The 11,690-nt window shown below is 34.3% G+C and overlaps 1 pseudogene; it reads left to right on the forward strand.

Moving 5' to 3' along the window:
* The first annotated feature begins 6 nt into the window (after window positions 1-6).
* LOC107874062 lies at window positions 7-965 on the forward strand (annotated as a pseudogene).
* Window positions 966-11,690: the final 10,725 nt, after the last annotated feature.

Raw genomic sequence — 11,690 nt, forward strand, 5'->3', positions numbered from 1 at the left:
ATCTCGATGGGAAGGGATGAACTTAATTTCCACTTTGACAATTTTCTGTGCCTTTACTTGGAAAGACGAGTTCGACATCTTTTGATCAGAATATGGAGAACGGAGAGAGACAGTTATTTATGTTATTCCAGTCTCTTAGTCCTTCATTCGGTAAGAAGGGTCCGACAATTGAAGGAACTGCATCTTCTGGGCGGAAGGAACGACCTTTTACAGTCATCAAAAACTTGGGACAGACACAAATATGGTGAAAATGGTTTTAACTTTGGTAAAGTGGGAGATGAAATGACCCATGTCATTTGAAAATTAATCAAGGATAAGCTCATCTTGCCCTTTGTGGAGTTGGATATAAAATACTTTGATCTTAGCTTTCTTCACCATGATGCCACAGATGATAAGGTTACAATTGAAAGCGCTAAGGCTACTTTGAAGTATAATGTAGCAATGAAGTGTGCAAACATTACTTCAGATGAAGCTCGTATGAAGGAGTTTAACTTGATGCGTATGTAGAAGAGACCAAATGGGATAAATAGGAATATTCTAAATGGTACGATATTCAGGGAACCAATCCTCTACAAAAACATCCCTTGACTTGTCCCAAGTTGGTCAAAACTGATATGCATTAGCAGACATGCTTTTGGTGATCAATATTGAGCTACTGATACAGTAATTCAAGGAGCTGGAAAAGTCAAATTAGTATTTATACCAGAAAAGATAGATCGAAAGATTGAGTTCGAGGTTTGCAACTTCACTGGTCTCTTGGAGTAGCTCTATCCATGTACAACACGGATAAGTCTATTTGTTCTTTTGCTGAAGCTTCTATGAACATGGCTTACCAAAAAAAATGGCCACTCTATCTTAGCACAAAGAATACCATCCTTAAGAAATACGACGGAAGATTCAAGGATATGTTCCAAGAAGTTTATGAGTTAAATTGAAAGTTAAAGTTTGAAAAAATTGGGATCTGATGACTACTTCTGATGGCAAGTCCCTATTTTTCAGATCCAAAAGTTATACTGCAAAGAAGGACGATTAAGAAAGAGAATAGAATTGCGGCTCAAGTTTTGCCCAAATGGACAGGATTGTCGGCTGGTGCTACAACTTGGGAGTACCTTATTATTCTTCAAACTAGATTTTCTGGTCTTGATCCTTGATGTCAAGGATCTCTTTGCAGCAGGGAGTACTGTTACACGAAAATGAATCAACTGGATAAGTTAATTAGCTTTGCCATATCAGCAGTTAGTTATGGGCTATTGAATTAGTTAGAAGCAGTTAGCAAATTAGATTCACTCTTATTTCTTATAAAAGGCATTGTATCTACAAATTCAATCATCAATTGAATAATACTACAGTTTTTCTAATTGAATTCTATTTTCATCTTCTTCCCTAATCCACCCCATAACTGATTACTCGAGTTTTCTCCATAAAACTCTTGTCCAGCTGCTAAAACCTCGGATTCCTCTATAAATCTTTGCATTTTAGCTATAAGGGAATCTGTGACTTAGAGACTGAATTATCACATTGTCAAAGTTCATGTTCGCGGCTTTTGCAAGAGAAGGAGCTTGTTGAGAGGCATAATGCATGGCTTAGTGATGAGGTATTTTGTACATTATTAAAATACACATGCTTGAGGTTTAATCTTATTGTTTTGATTTCTCAAATATCATATTATTTTATATAATTTTTATTACATTACTATCTATTGTTTTTCTTATTGTTTGGTCGAGCTTTAAGGAATTTTTCTATAATGATTAGATTTAATCATATTGTTTTGATATCTCGATTATGTTGCACTTTTTACTCTATTGCTAGATTCTATTTTTTCTGCTTAATACAGGTGGTAAAACAATATATGTTCGTTGGGCTTTGAGAAATTTTTGTGTGAAGATTTTGTTTAATTATCGTATTATTCTGATATTTTTATTGTCGTATTATTATATTGTAGAAACTATTTTATTTCTATCTATTTTTTTTTTACAGATACAGATAAATGTTCGATCAGTCTTTAAGGAACTTTTGTTTAAAGGTTAGCTTTTATTTTGTCGTACTTTCTATTCTATTGCTATCTGTTATTATTCTGCTTCATACAGGTGGTAGATGAATGTTCGATTGGCCTTTGAGAAATTTTACTTAAAGATCAAGTGTAATCATTTTGTTTTGATATCTCGATTATCGTATTAGTTTGGTGTAGTTTTGATTTTGTTTCTATCTACTATTTTTTCTGTTTAATATAGATGGTAGATGAATGTTCATATCTACTATAAATAGTTCAAGAAAACCGACCGCATGTGGTCGATTTTCTAAAATTATTTTTGAAAATCGACTACATAGGGTCGGTTTTCATAATAATTAAAAAATATACATAATTTGTCACATTAAAAAGCAAAACACACCAAACATTCACTCCCAAATACCCTTCCAAAACAACAACATTAACATCAAAACCCTCCAAACTTACTTCTTTAACGTCCAAAACAACAACAACTCCGACGACAGTGAAGGCGACGGAGATCGACCATCTTCTTCGGCGAATCCAACTTGTGAGTTAGTTAGATTTTTGGTTTATTAGTTAGATTTTTTTAGCTAATTTGGGGAATTTGAGGTTTAATTAGCTAATATTTGATAAGATTTAGTGTTAATTTCGTCAATTGGTTGTGGTTTGAGTTCTAGCGTTTGGATATTTATTTTATTTAGCTAAGTGTGGGGACTTTAAAGATGTTTTTTTAATGTGGTTATATTTGGTAACAATTGAATTTTTGTGACGATCTAATTAGTTGAATCTGATTGATTGCGTAGATGTAACCTAATTATAGCTAGATATATCAACAGAACAATGATAATAGAATGGGTATTAGGGGGAATTTGTTGAAGGTGTCAAATGATTTGTTGAACATGCTAAGACACTTGATGTCTGGACACGTTTTTGGACTATTCATTGTCCTTGTGTTAGGTGTGATGGTATCAATCTTGTAAATGAAGAAGATGTAAAGGAACATTTTTATATAAGGGGGTTTCCCGAGGACTTTTTAAGATTGCATAGTATTCATGGTGACGTTACGCAAAATAACTTTGTTGTTGGAGAAAGTGGTAGGTCTGTAGGGCATAATGAATATCAAGATATTAGGATGACAGAAATGTTGCACGATGCTTTTGGGATGCAACACGGGGGCGTCTTTAGGGAAAATGTCAAAGATGTTCCTAATAGCGAAGTGGACAAATTCTATGAACAATCGCATGCTGCTAGTCATCTTTTATTTGATGGGTGTTCGCACTCTCATTTGTCTGTGTTGTTAGATTATTAAGAATTAAATCTGACTGGAATATTGCTGAAGAGGGAATGAACTCAATGATAGACTTTATTTTAGAGTTAGTTGATCCCGGCTTGGAGGTTCCTGATTCTTTCTATAAGGCAAAAATATTGGTGTCGAAGTTAGGTCTCTCCTTGGTTAGAATTAATTATTGTGAAAATGATTGCATATTATACTTTAAGAAAGATGCTAACCTAGAGTCCTGTAAGTTTTGTTAGCACCCTCAATATAAGCGTGGTTCTACTAAAAATCAAATTGCTATTAAGGCGATGCATTATTTACCTCTAATACCAAGGTTAAAGAGGTTGTATGCTTCAAACAGCTCAGCTCCTCATATGAGATGGCACAGGGAAAATAGAAGGCCCGCTGGTGTTATGTGTCATCCATCTGATGGAGAGGCTTGGAAGTATTTTGATGCAACTTATCTAGATTTTGTAGCTGAGCCACGAAACATTTGATTGGGATTATGTGCAGATGGGTTCTCTCCTTTTTTTAGTTGGTGCTGCGCCATATTCATGTTGGCCTGTATTTATCACTCCTTATAATCTTCCTCCAGAGTCCCAGTAGTAGATGGTCTGTACGACTCTGGCTCCTCAGCTATCGACTTGCCTAAGTCAATTTTTCTCTTTTTAGTCTGATCGGGTGCACCCTCACCCTGAAATTTGAGTGGGAAAATATGGGGTCCTAGGCGCACCCAGGTATCTACAGCATATACATCCACTTTTGCGCTTTTTCATAGCTTAGTAATAAGGGAAGAAAAGAGAAGAGGTATACCCCTTTGGCTCTTGAAGTGTCTCCACTCTGAGATCATAATCTCGCCAATGTTCAGATCAATGACAGATAAGATACAGACCACCATCTGCGCTATCAAATTTGTCACAATAGTCATATGTGTGCAAGGCAATACTCTGCTGCAAATGATAGCCAACCAAATCCTGACCTCCGTTGTGAAATCGTTCATAGAAATGCCTTTCTTGGTGGTAGCCTAGGGAACTTCTCTGCCAAGACATAATACGTTTGCCATCCAAGTCCCTGGCTCACACCCTTTCACCTAGAACTAAGCCATGTCTGCATCCGGGAGCCCCTATGTTATATTTATCCACTCTGCTCCAAATTTCACTTCTGTTCCCCAAATTATCATCACAGGGTTTGTGAGAGAGACTATGCTACAGTTAGCATATAACTCATGCTCCTATTACTCATTATCATAGCAAGGGTTCAGGGCAAAGCACATCCACCAGGTCTCAGTGAGTCCGGAATAGAATCTGGGGAGTTTGTCCTCCACTTTATCTAAGTAAATACCCCTTTTCGGGATTATTTGGGTCTTTGGTAGGTCATTATAGTAGAGGTTGTGGCATTCAGCAGACATGAATTTAGTATTGTCAAAGTCTCTTATTTGGTGGCTGAGTACCTGTAAGCAGCACAATTTAGACCATCAGTAGCATTCTCACACCAAAACCATACTAGATTAATAAGATAAACCCATATGACAATGTCGTAGTGAGTTTTGGGGCAAGAAATGGATGGAAAATTTTTTTTGGTTTCAGCAGAAAACTGATCTCGATTATGGTAATTATGGAGACTTAACCACAATCATAGTACCGCGATTACGGTCCCAATGACCGCGATCGCGGTAGCTAAAACCCTTTTTGGTAGTTCTGCAACATCACCCAAAACACCAGATTTTAACCCCAAATTTTTATTCCAACTAGTCATATATTAATCATGCACAAGGAACTTAAACTTAGAATATGATTACATGCTCAAACCTTAAAGAAATTAACATGGAATTCATTGGGGCATTAAATTAAACACATAGTGTACACATTGATTTTAATAGTTTTAGGCTTAAATTTGCATACTCAAGACTTCCCTGATATGTGTACAACCACTAAAATAGCTAACCACAATAATCATCACAAACATGCATGGATTTGGCATTATAAATACTATTTCAATCATATTCCTAAAAACAAGTCTCAGGCCTAAACACACATATAAAAATGAGTGGATTGAGACAACATACCGAATTAAATAATGCAAATGGTTTGGAATGCACACTGGGACGCTCAACAAATATTTAAGCTTAAGAGAGTTTTGAGAGTATTCGAAAAAGAGGCGTAGGAAAAGAAGGAAGTCCGATGATCTTTTTAAACTGTATTGACTGCGATCGCAGTAAGATGTCCATAATTGTGGTTCCGCAATAATGGTCACGCAGCTACCATGATTGCGGTGACACAGGCTGCGATCATGGTAACTGAGACCAATTTTTAGGTCCTCTGCATTCCCTAACTCAGTTTAAACATTATAATTTCACACCTTTTCTTTTTTGACTCTCCATCAACACTCCTTATAGCATAATAATTTCAATGGATTATGTAAAAATACAAATAAAATTTACTCTATCATTCATAAATAAAAGGATACGTTCCACTGTCGTGGCATGATGGTTTTTTTCCAATATTTTATGGAAAACTACCTCTCCAACTACCGTTTGTATTTTTCCTTAAAAGATTTGAATCTCCGTCCCAACTTTTGCTCACTATGAGTTGAGCGGTGGAGTGAGAAAGATAGAGGTGGGGGCATAATAATGAAGCTTCTATCTCAGCACTTTGAAGACTTGAACCTTTTACCCAATTTCAAATCAAATTTTTGATATAGCTCCTTGGGTAAAGGTGGGAACATCAATAGACCACTAGTTTCACATCGGAAGTTGAGTTCCTTAGCCTTTGATGATGAGGTTTCCATGTCCACTTTTGGAGTGTTAAATTTCAAACTTTAGGGATGGTGCTTCTTTTTCCCATAATCCTTCATTTGCCTAGGTAGATGGATTCTCATCACATCCTCTAAGCACAATGTTGAGAAGTGGTTTGAATAAGGTTTATCCCTTAATTTCAGAATTGCATCCTTAGTAGCCCTCACCGTGAAATAGACTAGAGTCTTCATGAGAGATATGCTTTGCTTCTTTTTTTGACTCTGGTACCATTTCCTCGATCTTAGCATCTACCACAATACATGGTTTGGTTGGTTGGGAGATCTTCGAGGCTTTTTCATTACCAAGCTCATCATTATAGCTTGGTTTCTATTCTTGATTAACCTTCTCTTGGGAAGTGGGCAAGGTAGGGGTATGTGCAATATTTAGGTTCTTGCCTATTTCCTCAATCTTGACAATTTCCCTTCTAAATGCCTCATTGGATTGATGTATGTCTTACACATTCTCCCCTGTTGTAGTTACTCAATCCAGAATAGATTGAAGCATTGCTTCAAAACTATTAGAAACGGTATATCTTTCTTACTTCTCTACATCATAATACCTATCAAACTCATTAGAAGAACTAGTATTTGAGTTAGCATAATGAGAGGGGGGAGCATTTGGACAATCACTCTAATGTCCATCTCGATAACCATATAAAGAACAATCATACTCTTAATAGGATCAAGATGGTGATTCCATGTCTCTTTGGGGAACATAGCTACAACTCTTAAGAAGTGAGATCTATCACAATATGGACATGGATCGTCAACTAATATTTAAAGGTACACCAGTCACCAAATGCAGCCGCATATGATCAACTCTTGAGAGATATTTCTTTGGGTCCAGTTGAAGCTCATGCAATTTCTTATTACACAGTAAATAGGTTCAAATTTTCCACTGAAAAACACTCCAGAACAAGGAAAACAACTAATAGTGGTTTTTGGGTTAATGGTGATGATGATGTTGATTACTTTGGCATCATACACGAGATCTTAGAGCTGAAGTATGCTGATTTCCTAGTAAAAAAAATTGTCCTCTTTGATGTAAGTGGTTTGATCCAAGCACAAGAAGCACAAGAGTACATAAGGAGCATAACATCTTTGAAGTGAAGCACAATAGGTCATATCCTGTTGGCGATCCATTTGTTCTAGTGAAAAATACTAAATAAGTGTATTATGCTCCTTATCCGTTGCGCGGTGATAAGTCTGATTGGTGTGTTGTAATCAAAACAAAGCCTATAGGAAGGGTAGAAGTTGAAAATGTGCTGGAGATTGCATATCAAAATAAAATGCAGATTGATAACCAGCTAGTGGACGTTGACTTAGTGGATACTTTGAATCACCCAAAAAATATATTTGAAGAAGTTAATATTGCGGAAGAAGAGGCTAAGTGGGTAGGAGATGAGAAAACTTTCGAAGAGGGTGAATGGTTTAATGGAGAATCTTCAGAAGAGGAGGATTAGTTTGTGTAGGTTGTATTTATTATGTATTGATGTCTTTATGCTTTGTGCCATATATTTACCTTTATGTTTCTTGTTTAAGATTGATATGCAATATACTTTTTAAGATTGTTGTTTTTGCTTTTACATGATTTATGTAGTAATAAAAATATTCTTGTCTATCTCGTATTGTTGGAGCGATTTGAAATGTGAATTAGTAACTTGTAATGTTTTCTTATATATTCATTTTGTAGGAACTAACTACTTGTTAACTTTACATAATTTAGATGTCAGTCAGAGATGACAAAGGTAAGGAAAAAGTTATTTTTACAAAAATAAAAAATAAAAAGCAACCCCCACCGTATAGATGATCGACAACTATTCATATATCTGAGGGTCGATTTGCTGACGCGATAGCACGACCCTCATATTCTAGGTCGTCTCAGCATTCGGTTTCTACTCCTACGTATGTAGGGCCACTTCATGGGTCTATACTGACTCATTTTGCTCCAATCACCTTGCCACCGCCATCACAGTACTATCGGACGAACGCTGGCCCATCCGGAGTACTACCATCGTCATTACCCTCCTGTAGCAGTCACGCAACTTCATACAGTGATTCTGCAGGATCTATTGGGTTGTCGGATCTTCAGCTTGGAGGCACTCCATCTGGTGCTTCAGATTCGCCCACTCTAGTACATCCACCATTACTTGCTCCGCAGCCAGAAGACAGAGATGATTTTGGGAGGCATTATCTTATTCCATATGCGACAGGGTAAGATTTCTAAAATAATAACATTATTCATTTTTTTATTACTATATTATTATGTTCTATGAAATTACTATTTGATCTTGTGTTGTAGGTTTAGGCTGGATGCTGGAGTTGGACAAACTGCGAGAAAATGCATTTTTCGGAACTTCAACGGCTACTGAACCAGTTGGCAAAAGGTTCCAGAAATTGACAGGGAAAGAATGTTTCAAGAATTTAATGTAAGGATTTAACTTATCGACTACTTAACACTTTGTTAGAACAAAAGATTGAATATTATATTTTTATTTTTATTGTAGAAATTTTACTGGCGGGATGATGCGAATGCATGTCTTATAAAGAGGAACTTTTTCAGAAGATGTAGATTCAGATTTAATGGTCTGTTGGATTATGCCCAAACCAACTTGGTACGACCTGATTGGATTAGTGAATCCTTATGGCAACAGTATATTCGTTATTGGAATAGCGAAGAATACCAATTGCTGGGGGACAAAGGAAAGAAAGTTCGAACATCATCCAAGGGTGGCTCCCTACATACTGCGGGTGCCAAAAGTATAATTGTTGTGGAACAAAAAATGGTGTGTAACTTTTACAGTTTTAATTGTTTGTTTCTATTTAAATTTTAAATTATTTGAACATTGATAATTTTTTCATATGCAGGAAAAAAAGGGTAGGAGCATACCACACGGTGAGCTATTCGAGGAGACTCATCTGAAAAAGAAAAAGAGCCAGACTGATGAAGATGTCTGGGTTGAACCTCGTGCAAAAGTTGCCCATGTAAGAATTAGATTTTGAATTTATGAATCTTTTTCTCTAAGTTGATATTATTCAAGTATAAGTACTTTAATATTTTTTGACTTTTAATTTTAACTTTACTTTGAATATAGGACAAATATACGCAGCTCATTAGTGAGTATCGTAGTACTCAGCCTCCTGAAAGTCAGGGTGACCCATTACCCCCACATGTAGAGGAGGAGTTATGGGATAAAGCTCTAGGTCCTGCAGTTAGAGGCCATTACTACGGATACCACAAAAAAAAATTGGCGAGAATATTAGGTGTTCGTTCGACCCTACATACTCTAACTCTTCAGTTGATAGAGAAACCATTGAAAAACTACAAAATACGATTTCTAAACTCACTGAAGAGCTTGTTGAATGGAGAGAGAGGGTGCAAAGGAAGGAGGAGGAAATATCATCACAAATTAGGATGCTGCAGGAGCAGTTCAGCTCTTTCATTCAGACTGCAGAAATTATTCCTCCATGTCCTAGTGATGCAGTTCAGGCTGCAAAAGGTCTACACCCCCTGGATGATATCAGCACAGATGAGGATGCAGAAGACGAGGACGAATACGATGAAGATGAGTTTTAGTTTTTTGACTTTTGTATGTGTTGTACTTTGGATTTAGACATTTTGTTGTAGTTTGTACACTTTTGTATGTATTGTTGTAGTTTTTACACTTTTACACTTTTGTTGAATATTTTGTATGTGTTGTAGTTTTTGCATTTGGTTTGTTGTTGTTGTATTGCATGTTGGACCATTTGTTGATTTTTATTTTAAAAAAAAAATTCTCAGAAAAATCGACCACAACTAGTCGGTTTTAATAAAATTAATTAATTAATTTTAAAAGAAACCAATCACATATGTTCGGTTTTTATAAAATTAATTAATTAATTTTAATAGAATGGTCGGTTTATTTTTATTTTAAAAAAAATATTTTTTCCAATTTTAATAAAATAATAATGAATTTATATATATATATATATATATATATATATATATATATATATATATATGTCAAATATATATTTCAATACATTAGATATGTTTTGTTATCTTGTATCTCTGTGTACATTACACATCTACTTTATGTATCTTCTGTTAGATAAATTCAGTATAACATGTATAAGAAGCATTCATATTAGTACAATAAGAGATACATGTAGGATTGTTATAATATAGTATGTATTTCTTACAAACTTAAAAAAAAATGTATCTCAACTTAGATACAATCATAATTATGTATCTCAACTAATTATCTCAATTATATGGATTTAATTAAGTAATTTGAGCGATTTGTACAAATAAAATAATTTATTGATTTTAGTTTTGACTTTGTTTGAATAAGTCCAACAAGAATATCTTACATATTGAAATTTATGATCTCTAAACGTCTGAATAGATGAACAAAATTTTCTTATCATAACTTTTCGTTGATTATTTGAATTTTAGTAGAAATCGTATTGTAATTTTAGAATATATTATCTATAAGTTATGTTGGTTATTTATAACTTTTGATGGATAAGCAAAAATTTGTATTTGTCGTAAAGGATCACGTAAGCTTTAATCACATTGTGATGTAACTTTAGAATGAATTATTTACAATTCTTAATTGATACATCACCATAAAAATATCTGATAGTACAAAAAAAGATAATTTAAACTTCATTACATTCAGAAAAATATGTATCTCCTTTTTAGTCTAGTCAATATATTATGTATGTCTACCAAATAGTTTAGAAATAAATGTATCTCATTAATCAAAATAATGTATCTCCACTTTAATACTATGTATCAAAACGTGAGATACATATTTTTGGCTTAAACATGAAAACAACTTTGTATTTTTGACTAAATTCAATCAACCAGAGATACATATTTTTGTTCGTCAGAACGTTTGGCTTTAAAATTGAAACAATGATGAATTGCACAATTTGACAGATTATAATCCAACAAATTTAAAACTAATAATTTGACCCACAAACATAAAACTTAGAATTTTAAGAAAAGGGACTTCAAATTCAGATGATAAACAAGTTGACAAACAAATCATGAGTACATCTCTTGATTATAATATGATTTTTTAATCTGTATTCATGACGGATGAATTGCATACACTAACATCCAATAGTGAAATAACTATGAGGAAAAGTCTTCATTGGCTTTTCTTGAGATAGCAATTGATATTGACATTGGTACATCTCCGATTACAACCATCAATCTTGTATTCTTCATGCTTGATATCAGACAACCAAACACTGAAATATACTAATATGACGTGATATTCATTACGAATCGTCAAAAAAAAAAAGAATAGAAACAAATAACATAGAAGAAGGGATAATGATTTTTTTTCAAGAATAATGAAGTTCCTTTCTTTTGAATGAACACATTAAACCTAATTATGGTTTTTTGAGGATTTTTGAACTAATGAAGAGTGATTTACTCCCCAATTATGAAGATTTTTGTTATTTGCCTTTTTAACACAAATTATTTGTTATTTGCCTTTTTTTTTTTAACTCACAGTAGCTGTCATGTTAGATATATCAGCTCAAACGTATCTCTTGTAAACTTACGTATCGAAAAATTGGAAAAAAAGGAATTTTGTAAAATTTTGATAAAAATAAGGATAAAGAGTAATTAGG

Source organism: Capsicum annuum, chromosome 6, assembly GCF_002878395.1.
Source record: "Capsicum annuum cultivar UCD-10X-F1 chromosome 6, UCD10Xv1.1, whole genome shotgun sequence".
NCBI classification, from domain to species: domain Eukaryota; kingdom Viridiplantae; phylum Streptophyta; class Magnoliopsida; order Solanales; family Solanaceae; genus Capsicum; species Capsicum annuum.